Consider the following 10,708-nt stretch of genomic DNA (forward strand, 5'->3'; position numbering starts at 1 on the left):
TCATTAGAAGATATTACAATGGAGTACAAAATATGCATTTTATAAATAAATCAACAATGGCAATGTAAAAGTGCCTATTGGTTAAGTGTGAAAGTTCATACCAGAAATATCTTGGATTATGTCCTGCTTTTTTTTCAATTTTGAAATATAGAGATGAGTCGGTGGTTAGGAACATTCACCACTCTTCCAAAGGTCCTAGGTTCAATTCCTAGGAACCACATGGCAGCTCAGACTCTCTGGTGTTCTGAAGTGAAGATGCACACATAGTCAAAGTACCCATATGCCCAAAATACATAAGACTTTATTTTTAAGTCTCTTTATAAACATGATCAGAAACAATGGTGACTATAGACCCTGTATTCTAACTCTAGTTATAACTGCATATTGCTTAAACTCTGGAATCATAGAAAACTAAAAAAATTTCTCCATTAGCAAATATACATATTATTATGAAACAATTTCATTATAATTTACTACCAAATATTTGAGCACTATGTTCTAGGCATTTTGCTGGATCCAACTAAGGATAGCTTTAGGGCCAACACACAGAATAACGAAGAGGAAAGACATGGTGGGCAGGCAGGCAGCCCAGGGAGGAAAGGTTCCTGAAAGACACAAAAGGCTTATGGAGTTTTTCCTCCCCTTTACTTCATTTGTTGTCCTCCATATTTCTTTTATGACTTGAAGGGTTTTACAATATATTACATCTCTGAGCAGTAGAAGTGAGCTCCTTGACAGGTTTTTAATTGGATCAGTCGTTTTGGGTGGGAGGATGCTCAGGGCTTCTACCACAGAGACAAACACATAGTCTCATCAATTCATGCTCATAGTAAAGAAACCAAACTTTAAACACAGGCAGAGTAGGGTTAAATTCTAGATTCACTTCTAACTTAAGGCCTCTTGCAGCCTTTACTTGTATTTAGATAAAATATAGACATACAAAAATATAGTCCTACACTAACTGGCACGGGAATTGGATGAGACATTGCCTCGTATCCTTGATCCTGAGAGAAGATGCTGACTAACATGATGAGGCTATCCCCAGGAGCTGAAGCTTTACATGTGAGCCAGCATGTGGGTTCAAGAAATTGACCCAGGTCCTGAAAGGGCAGCTAGTCCTTTTAACTAATGATCCAACTCTCCAAACAGTGCCCAAATAGCCATAGATTTGCTTCTCCCACACATAACCCAAAAGTAGACTGCAATTATATTTAACACATTATCTTTAAGGCAGGCTTATTTGATGTTTCTTGTTTGTCCTCACAAACATATCAAGCATGTGAAATATAGGTAACAGATCTCTCTCTCCATCCCTGCCCCAATTCTTCTCCAGTCCTCCGTTCCTCCCTCACTCCTTTTGTCCTCCACTACCCCTCAGTTTGTTTTTTTTTGTTTGTTTGTTTGTTTGTTTTGGTTTTGGTTTTTGGTTTTTGGTTTATGTAGTCATGGCTGATCTGAAAATCACTATGTAGACCAGGCTGGCCCAATGGGATTAAAGGCATGCAGCTTCCTTTTATTTCTTTAAACTTTTTATTTCCTAAATTTCCTATATTAAATGTTGCTTTTATCTCTTAAAAAGTAAATAATCCAGGAATATTATTAAATAATAAGGGGAAATGGTTTATTTGTTTTGTTTTTATCATAACAAACTCAGAGGAACCTGCTGTCCCTAAAATTCCTTTTCCAGGCCAATAAAAGCCACCTGAGAGTAATAAAGCCCTTTTTCACTTGCATGCTTATTTATAGTTTTATTAAGTGTCTGTGTACTTCATACCTATGTGCATCATTTCATCACTGTGGATGCTGAAGCTAAGAAACCAGCTCCAGGAAGATCAACAAAATGGATTAGATGAAGGAAAGAGTAACAGGACTTGAAGACAAAGCAGATAAATTAGATCACACTGCCAAAGAAATATTACATCTGAAACAAGAAAATGGTATTGGTGCACACCTTTGATCCCAGGAATTATGAGTTTGAGGTCAGATTGATCTACGGCACAACTTCCAGGCCAGCCAAAGTTATATGGTGAGACCCTATCTCAAAATTCAGAACAACAACAACAAACACATTACATGCATATACAAAATTCTAAAATAATAAAAAAAAGAAAAAAATACTTTTAAAATGAATTAAGAATCATAGTCCTGTAAACTGACAACATGCCTTGTCATTTGTGTCTGTAATTTCTAGATAGTTATATAATCCTTAGTGAGTGAAGTCCAGATGGATTTGATAATGTAAAACAGCACATCACACAGTTTCTCTAAACTTCATTCACCTCACCTATAAATTAAAACTTTACCAGATATTCTGGTACACAAACGTACAGTTTGGAAAGGCTTTTTTTTTTTTTTTTTTTTTTTTTTTACTAAACAGTTAAGATTTCTGCACATTCCTGTATTTGACTTAACAAAGTTTTAATTTATTAAATAGTATTGCTAGCACTATACATATTAGATTATATGTGTGTTTATATATGTTTTACCAAGTGTATAATCCTATTGTTGATCTGATGTACTTTGGCACAGGTTAGGTGATAACTATATTTTTAAATGAATGTCACCTAAGCCAGAAATTCAAAACCTGACAAATTCGAATACTTCTGTTTTTAAAGTATTATGCTGAATGGCCACAAGAGGTCTCTAGCTTTTAAGAAAAGAACATCCCTTGCTAATTTTCTTTCTGGATAAATTAGAAAACAGAGTGATTATATTTTCCAGAAAATATATTTAACTCATTAAAATATTAAAGGCAGGTTTTCCAAATTAAAAAAGACATATTTTGTACATGTAGGAAAATCTGATTCTTTCCACTTTCCCTTGAGGGTAGCACCATTAATAGTAAGCAATTAGGAACTGGATTGCCACGTGAAGAATCTAGTTCCTGGGAATCATGTAGGATTTGGAAGTGAAGTACATATGAGAAAAAAAGAGGAAAACATTTATTCATACTGACATTAGCATAAGAAAGCACCATGTGACCAAGACATGACCATGTGACAAAGGCACACTGAACAAGATAGCCAAGGATTAGTGCCATGACAAATCTATTCTATAACAAAGGTATCCTGTGACCAGTATGTGGAAGTTAGGCAGATAGAGACTAGGGAGCACTTTTCTTAATTTCTTTCTTTTTGAACTTGAATGTGAACAAAATCAGATAGAATAAAACTCTACTATCTCTACTACTAGAGCATAAAGAATTTAGTTTAGTATTAAAATTGTTAGTCATTTCTGGAAGAAAGAAAATCAATTAGATTATTACAAGTAACAACAGTAACTTCAACTTGCTCTTGGAGGGAAGATCAGATGAAATATATTAGAGACCCCCACTCATTAACAAATCTTACATGACTCAATTGGACTAAATTACTGACATGACTTGAAGCAGAGCAGGCAGCCCAGTTTCTGGCTGCTCAGTTGGTATTAACACTCACTGCTGCCATTGAGAAAGGGTGGAGACAATTCTAAGTCTCTAAGTACGTAAGAGATCTTTAATGTTTGGACATCTGCTTTTGACATTGTTTAAGTATTGTCTAGCTGAGTCAGATGCTAGACAGCTCATTAAATGTATTCATTTCATGAAGAACTTCAGTAGTTCAGTGTAAGTTGGCTTCCATATTTGGTTTATCATAGTAGTTCCCAAAAAGCAGTCCTTTTGATGAGCTACTGGAAACCTGTTACATTTGTATACATTTTAATGAGCCCTTATCTCTGGAGACAAGACCCAGCAATTTGTGCTTTAACAAGTCTTCAGGTTTTCTGATAAACATAGAATTTGAGAGCCTACTAAATGTATCTTTTATCAGCAACTCTTCAACTTCCTGTCTCATCAGTAAAACTTTTAGAGCAGAGCAGCATCTGAAAGTCAAAAGACTGATTTCATACTCATCATAAGAAAACACTGAATAATTTGAAAAAAATCCAAAACAGACAGGAAAATCCCAGTGGTACACGTCACCAGTTAGAGTTCTCAAGCTGTAGGTGCCAAGACCTACATTACTTTAGTGTAGTGGTTTGAATATACTTAGCCCAGAGAGTGGCACTATTAGGAGTTGTGGCCTTTTTGGAGAAAGTGTGTCACTGTGGGACAGTGGGAGTGGGCTTTGAGACCCATCTAACTGCCTGAGAGACAGTCTTTTCTCCTGCTTACTTTCAGAATAAGATGTAGAACTCTCAGCTCCTCTAGCACCATGCCTGCCTGGACACTGTCATGCTTCCTGCTATGATAATTGACTAACCCTCAGAACCCATAAGCCAGCCCCAATTAAATGTTGTCCTTTATAAGAGTTGCCTTGGTCATGGTGTCTCTTTGTAGAAATGGAAACCCTAAGATGCTGGAAAAGGCAAAAACAGTTCCCTTGTAGCCTATAGGAAAAAGCCACAGTGACTGGAGAACATAGAATCCTGCCTTGCAGCTGCAAAATTATCTGCTTTCAAGATTTCAGCGCACACAATTACATTTTCCACCAAGCTTATTAATCCAAGAGCTCTCGTTTCAAAATTACTATACTTTATAATACTTTATAATAATCTAATTTTCCAGTCTCCCAAAGAATAACTATTCAGGTTAGCAATCCACAAATCCTCTCCCACCTTTTTTTTTTAAGTAGAGAATTCACTCTGACTTTCATTTCTGGTGGAGAGGATTGGTTATCTCTCTTATAATGTTTTTTGTCAACCTAAACCTAGACATATCTGGAAAGAAGAAATCTTAATTGAGAAATTGCCTCCATCAAATTGGCCTATAAGCAAGTGTGGGGTATTGTCATGATCCATGATTGCTGTTAGAGGACTCATTTCACCCTGGGCAATGTCACTTCTGTAGGTAGTCCTGGAATGTATGAGAAAGCAAGCTAAGCCATGGGGATCAAGTCAGTAAGCACCATCCCTCCATGGCCTCTACATCAGCTCCTAACTCCAGGTTCCTGACCTGCCTTCACTTCAAAGTGGACTGTGATCTGTGACCATACATGTACACTGAAATTAAATTCTCTCCCCAACTTGTTTTCAGTCTTAGTGTTATTACAACAATAGAAACCCTAAGACATTCCTCACCCTCATTTCTCTATTTCTACAATAACAAATGATGTACATATTCAGAATAAACATGTGAATATGAGCCATAAGCAAATCAAACAAGAAAATGTTTACATTACATGGCTGTAAGGATTTTGTTATGTTTAATATACATACAAAAGAGGAGTTTGTGGGCTTCTTGTGAGTATCTTATTTAACACTTGCAAAATTTTCTTGAGGTAGAGAGACATAATCTTATTTAATGGATGAGAATACCAAGGTACAGAGAAGTTGGATAAACTTCTCAACCTCACACTGTTAGTACGGATGTTAAAACTGAGTCAAACTCAGTGCTCTGGTCTAGAAATTTCACTCTTACCAGTAGCAGGTCTAGCCAGCACTACCAGCCATAATTTCCTGTCTCATATGCAAATATTACTGAAGCCTTATATCACTGATTATCTAACTATAACTTTCTTGTTCAACACTTTTGCATTCAGAGAAAAAATCTGAAAGGGGCAGGATAGAGAGACTGTGCTCCTAAAAGTAACTGGATGTCTATTATAAAGCTGTACCATCACTCAAAGTCTGGTTTCCTCCTAAACCTTCAACAAGTCCTTTACACAAAATATTCACCTGAGTAATCCTAACACACTCCTGCATCTAACTAAAGCATCATTGCTGAGATAGGAAGTTAACATTGCTTCTAGTAATTGGTAGCTGGAATGGAAATGGCTTGCAGCTCCAAATCCCACATACATTTACCAGAGTCCAGAACATTATTGACATAGACCACTCAGCTTGGTTGTGTATAAGACAACTTTAGAGTCCTGTCTGCATTTATATATTGGCACCAACAGTCTGACTTGTGTTCATCTATTTGTCTTTACAATGATGAGTTTCAATATGTTGACTGGGTATGATCAATATTGAATGAGTGCATTGGTCTACTACTACATGTCCACATTAGTTAGCACATGGAAGGCAAGAGATTAGACTCTACAGTCATTTAATTCAAATTCTGATGTCACCACTCAACTTTGTGATCATGAACTTAGCTTTCTTTTCTGCACACTAAGCAAAGTAACTTATAACACCTTCATTGTGTTATAGAATTCAGTTTCTTAAGCAAAGAATTTAGTACACAAAATTACAGTAAGTATTAATGACAAGATAGTACAAAAATTTTAATACTCTGTGTAAATATGTTTTAGTAATAGGAGCTCTATTGTGCATTTCAGCTAGATTTTGAAACTTTCTATTTATAAATTCTAAACTGGACATGGCAGCATATACTTGTAACCCCAGTACTCATGAAGCAGAGACAGGAGAATCACAACTCCAAGGCCAAATACAGAAAGTCCCTGTCTCAAAAACAAAACAAATGTTATTTTCTAAATAAATTTCAGTTATTCATACTTTTCAAAAATACATTTGAAATAATCTGAATTACTGTGAAGTATTACAGTTCGTAACAAATAGATACAAGGCAACAAATAATAAAAATCCCTAGATGCTACTCATAGCTCCTTGTATGCTCCTTTCTTCATTTTATGCTTGGCTTGGTAGATTATTATGCAAACACCAATATGTGGTTGTATTAATATTATATAATGTCACTTATACAACAAAAATAAGAGACATCAGGAACATGGAGAAAGTCTCTTTCCAATGTGTTCTACTATTGTTATAAAACTAGTAAGATCATCCATCCACCTTTCCTTTGTTGTTGTTTTGATATTAAGAGGCCTATTAATATGTGATTGCAATTGTGAATGTCTCTGGGACATGTCAGATACAATCTTGGGACAAGGGTATTCCATAGAGGTTATATAATGCCTATATTTTACTTATTTTTAATGCCTATGTTTTAAATTGTAGCTTTTAATTGGTTGTTTCCTAAAGTGCTTTCCTACTAATTTAAAATGTGTTTGTGTATATTTTAAGTATCCTGTCCTCAAAACTACACAATGCCAAGAATATGCCTATGTCTTACTATTTTCCAGTGAGTGACTCTTCCCAGGCACTTTATCATTTCCCTCTTTATGTTTAAGAGAATCTTTCCAGAGATGGAAGATCTTTTAGTACATGTCTCTGTGATTCAAATTTAAAATATTCAATAATACACTGAGATTTATTTTGCAAATATCTTTGCAAATTCTTTTTGTTGCTAAATAGAAGGTTGGGAGCATAATTTGTGTCTTCATTGTCTCTAGGCACATGAGAAGGGGGTTCAAAAATTCAGAAACATAGTTTTAGAGAAAGTATTAATGTTTTGAGCATTGCTTGATTTTGCTTTGCAGATACAAAAATAGGACAGGAGAAGACTGTAAGCAGAGAAGATTCTGGGCATTGAATGGTCATCTCTGTTCCTGTGGTGTGAACTTCAACAAAATGGCATGATTTTTTCTTAGTCACCTATGTCACCAGGGATGCTGACAAAATAAACACAGAACCTAGTGCTATAAAAACCTGTTCCCCTTACCCTGTGGGTCTTAAGATCCCACATTGCAAAGTTAACCAGAATACAGAGCTGAACTCCATGCTGGGTCTGTATCCGAAGCACTTTTTTTCTTAAATTTTTAAGCATGATTTTTTTTTCAAGTCAACAATATTGTGATCTGTAGAGAAGAGATGGACATAAATGCTCAGCATGTAACTGAAACATGTGACAGCCCAGGGCTGAGCCTGTGCCTAATAAGGCTTCATAAGAAAAGCAGGTGGCATTTGGTTAAGATGAGCCTGCTTCCAAAGCTTCCTGTGGAGAGAGGTTGGAGAGATCAATGAACCACAAAGATCACACAGAGAAGGAGCTTGGCTTTCTCATCTTAGAGCAGAGATATTTAACAGAAAAAGAGAAGAGGTGAGATTCAGGTGATGCTTTGGGTTTTAGAGGCACATGGTAAGAACTGGCTGCCCGGCTTAGCCTAAAAACTTGCATTCTAAGACTCCTGTTGTGTGCAAGTTATAAATATGCCTGATCTTGATAATCGCAATTGGCAGAATTAGGTAAGATGATAAAACCACAGCCATATATGGTCAAGCTGCACGTGAAAGAGGAACAGTTATGAAAATGGGTACATAAGATGAAGTAAGTAGGTCCCAGAAATAGCTGGTGCTGGCTGAGAAAGACAGATGAGGGGCTGTTCCTCCTGGACCTTCCAGGCCAAAGATGCTGATTCTGTTCAATCAGTGGCTGAAATCCAATGGGCTTTCTTTAAATAACTGATGACCAACAAGAGACTCATTTCCACCTTCTTCATTACGTACATGCCTTGATGGCTGGGGCAGCTGCGGGTAACATCAAGTTCTCAGACCAAAGTGTTGGGAAGCTTTGGACTCAGCTCTCCAGAGCCTGGAGCCAGCTGTCCCAAAAGTAAATCCAGAGTGTCTTTCTGGGGCCAGAAGGGTGCTGAAATTCCCTCTCGCTCTGTGGTGGGCTCTGTGCTCTGAGCCCTCCTTTCTTTGCTGAGTCACAGATCAAAAAACAAGCATCCAAGGAGGCATCGACTTTTGTGCATGATTCCAACAAACCCATGTCAGCCAAGCAGGCTTGCTGGTGCATAAATGCGATCCGGCCTGCCTTTCCGCCTCAGCAGCAGAACTGCATGACCATATTTATTGCTGTTGCTATTCTAAGGGCTGGATGACGTTTTTCTCCTCTTGTGGCTGAGCACTGCCCGTTCATCTTTCACCACTCCCTCCAAGTCTACAGGGATAAACCCAGAGATACAAATAGATTCCATGAAGAGGAAAGCTAAAATGAGAAGTTCCTAAGCATTTCCAAATAAATGTGTGTTGTGGCATCAAATCTTTCAAAGCTGCCACCTTGCTTTAAAATGATTGCTGTTAGCATCCCACTATTACCCTAAACAAGGATTTTCAAAGAGGAATGGAAACATGGCAAAGGGTGGAACAGCTTGGCTAAAGAGGAAACAACAACTCCATTGCTCATCACGGCAAATGTTGACTTTTGCACTGTTGGGTGCTGGGAATGTTCACATGTTGCCAGAAGGTTTCAAGATTTTCCATTCACCTATGTGCAACCTCAGCCTCTCCACTCTTCCTATGACATTCCTATGATGTAAATGGGAGTAACCAACAAGCCACAGATATGCCAATTAAGGGTACAAGGATATGGAATAAAGGGAATGGCTCCTGGGAAGTAACTATATACAGGTTTTCTAAATGAAGAACTTAGACACATAAATAATCAATTATAATATGCACTGGGTGATAGACCAGAGAAGAGAAATTCGAATTTAACTACTAACTGTTCCTCATTACCAACTGGAAAAATCTCTCAGCACTCCTAACCCTCCATGCTTGGACTCACCTGGTAAACCATCACAACAAAGTTTAAATACTCCTACATATTTCTTTTACTTTTCCACAATTTCCACTTGAGCTGTATATAGTATGGTAGGTTGTTGAATCAAGAAACACAGACTCTGAGTTTGAATCCCTGCTAGGCCAGAGTCTAGTTATAGAATCATATTGAGCCTTCAAGTTTCTATTAAGTTGAAGTGATAAATAACTACCTTGTGGGGTTCTTGGAAAACAACAAGCAATTGAAAAATTAAAGGCAGAAAAATAATACTTTTAATAGCATCGAAGTTTCTCATTAGCAAATGTCCTTTGGATTAAATCACTCATAATTCATCCTTACCTATCTGTCAACTCAGAAAGATGACAACACAAGGTTGATGCTATACCTAAGTGGTAGTGAATTTGTCTAGCATGTATAAGAGCCTGGGTTCAATACACACACACACACACACACACACACACACACACACATACACACACTCATACACATACACCAATACATGCACTGGTACTCCAGAATTGGTATTTTTTTGGGTGCAGAAGTATTATTCAATGTATACTATCAGAAATGAATTGACTAATTCTCAGCCACAAAGCCCATAAACTATAGAATTATTTAGGCAGAAGGACTTTATAACAGAGCCTGCTCTTACAGTGATAAATATGTAAATAGAGATGATGTGTATAAACTTATTTGCCATGATTTTGTTGTTATTTTGTCCTCTTTTCAAATGTATATTTCTGTTTTGCCGAATCACATATGTGTAGAAACTTAAATATTTTGTATAGCATTAAAATATTAACCTCAGAGGTCTGTTTTTGATGAGATGAAAAAGCTCAGTGTTGTCCAGGTAATTCAAATACATCCACTATAAAACAAATCATTGTTGGCTGGTAAATATCCAATCATCTCTTAACCTCCAAGATAGGAAAGAAGGTTAAGAATGGATCTACTTTTCTAGTGTTGCAGCATTCTGTTCTCAATGGAAGGGCTTAGGGTACCAGCTTTGGGGAAAAGATCTGTTCTCACTGGCCTCTCTTGTAGTGTCTTATCCAGCTGGATCTGTGGGACTTGACCTCTGGCCTTGATGCAGAAAAAACTATATCTTAGGTCACCCATAGTCATTTCCCAACATAATAATGCATGGTCAGCATGTGGCTGTCCAATGCACCCCATCAATACTGGCTTAATCTTGCTTCTATGCTTCTGAAATATAAGGCTATCATCCGTCTACCCTTCTATCACACAGCACCACCATAAGCTTCCAATGTATCATTCTTATCCATGTTATGTAGGAGTACTTTATTGCCAGGCTTCTTCATACTTTGACTTTAGAATTCAGGTGACCCAAAGAGATCT

The sequence above is a fragment of the Micromys minutus genome, assembly GCF_963924665.1.
Source record: "Micromys minutus genome assembly, chromosome: 26".
In the NCBI taxonomy this organism is placed as follows: Eukaryota; Metazoa; Chordata; class Mammalia; order Rodentia; family Muridae; genus Micromys; species Micromys minutus.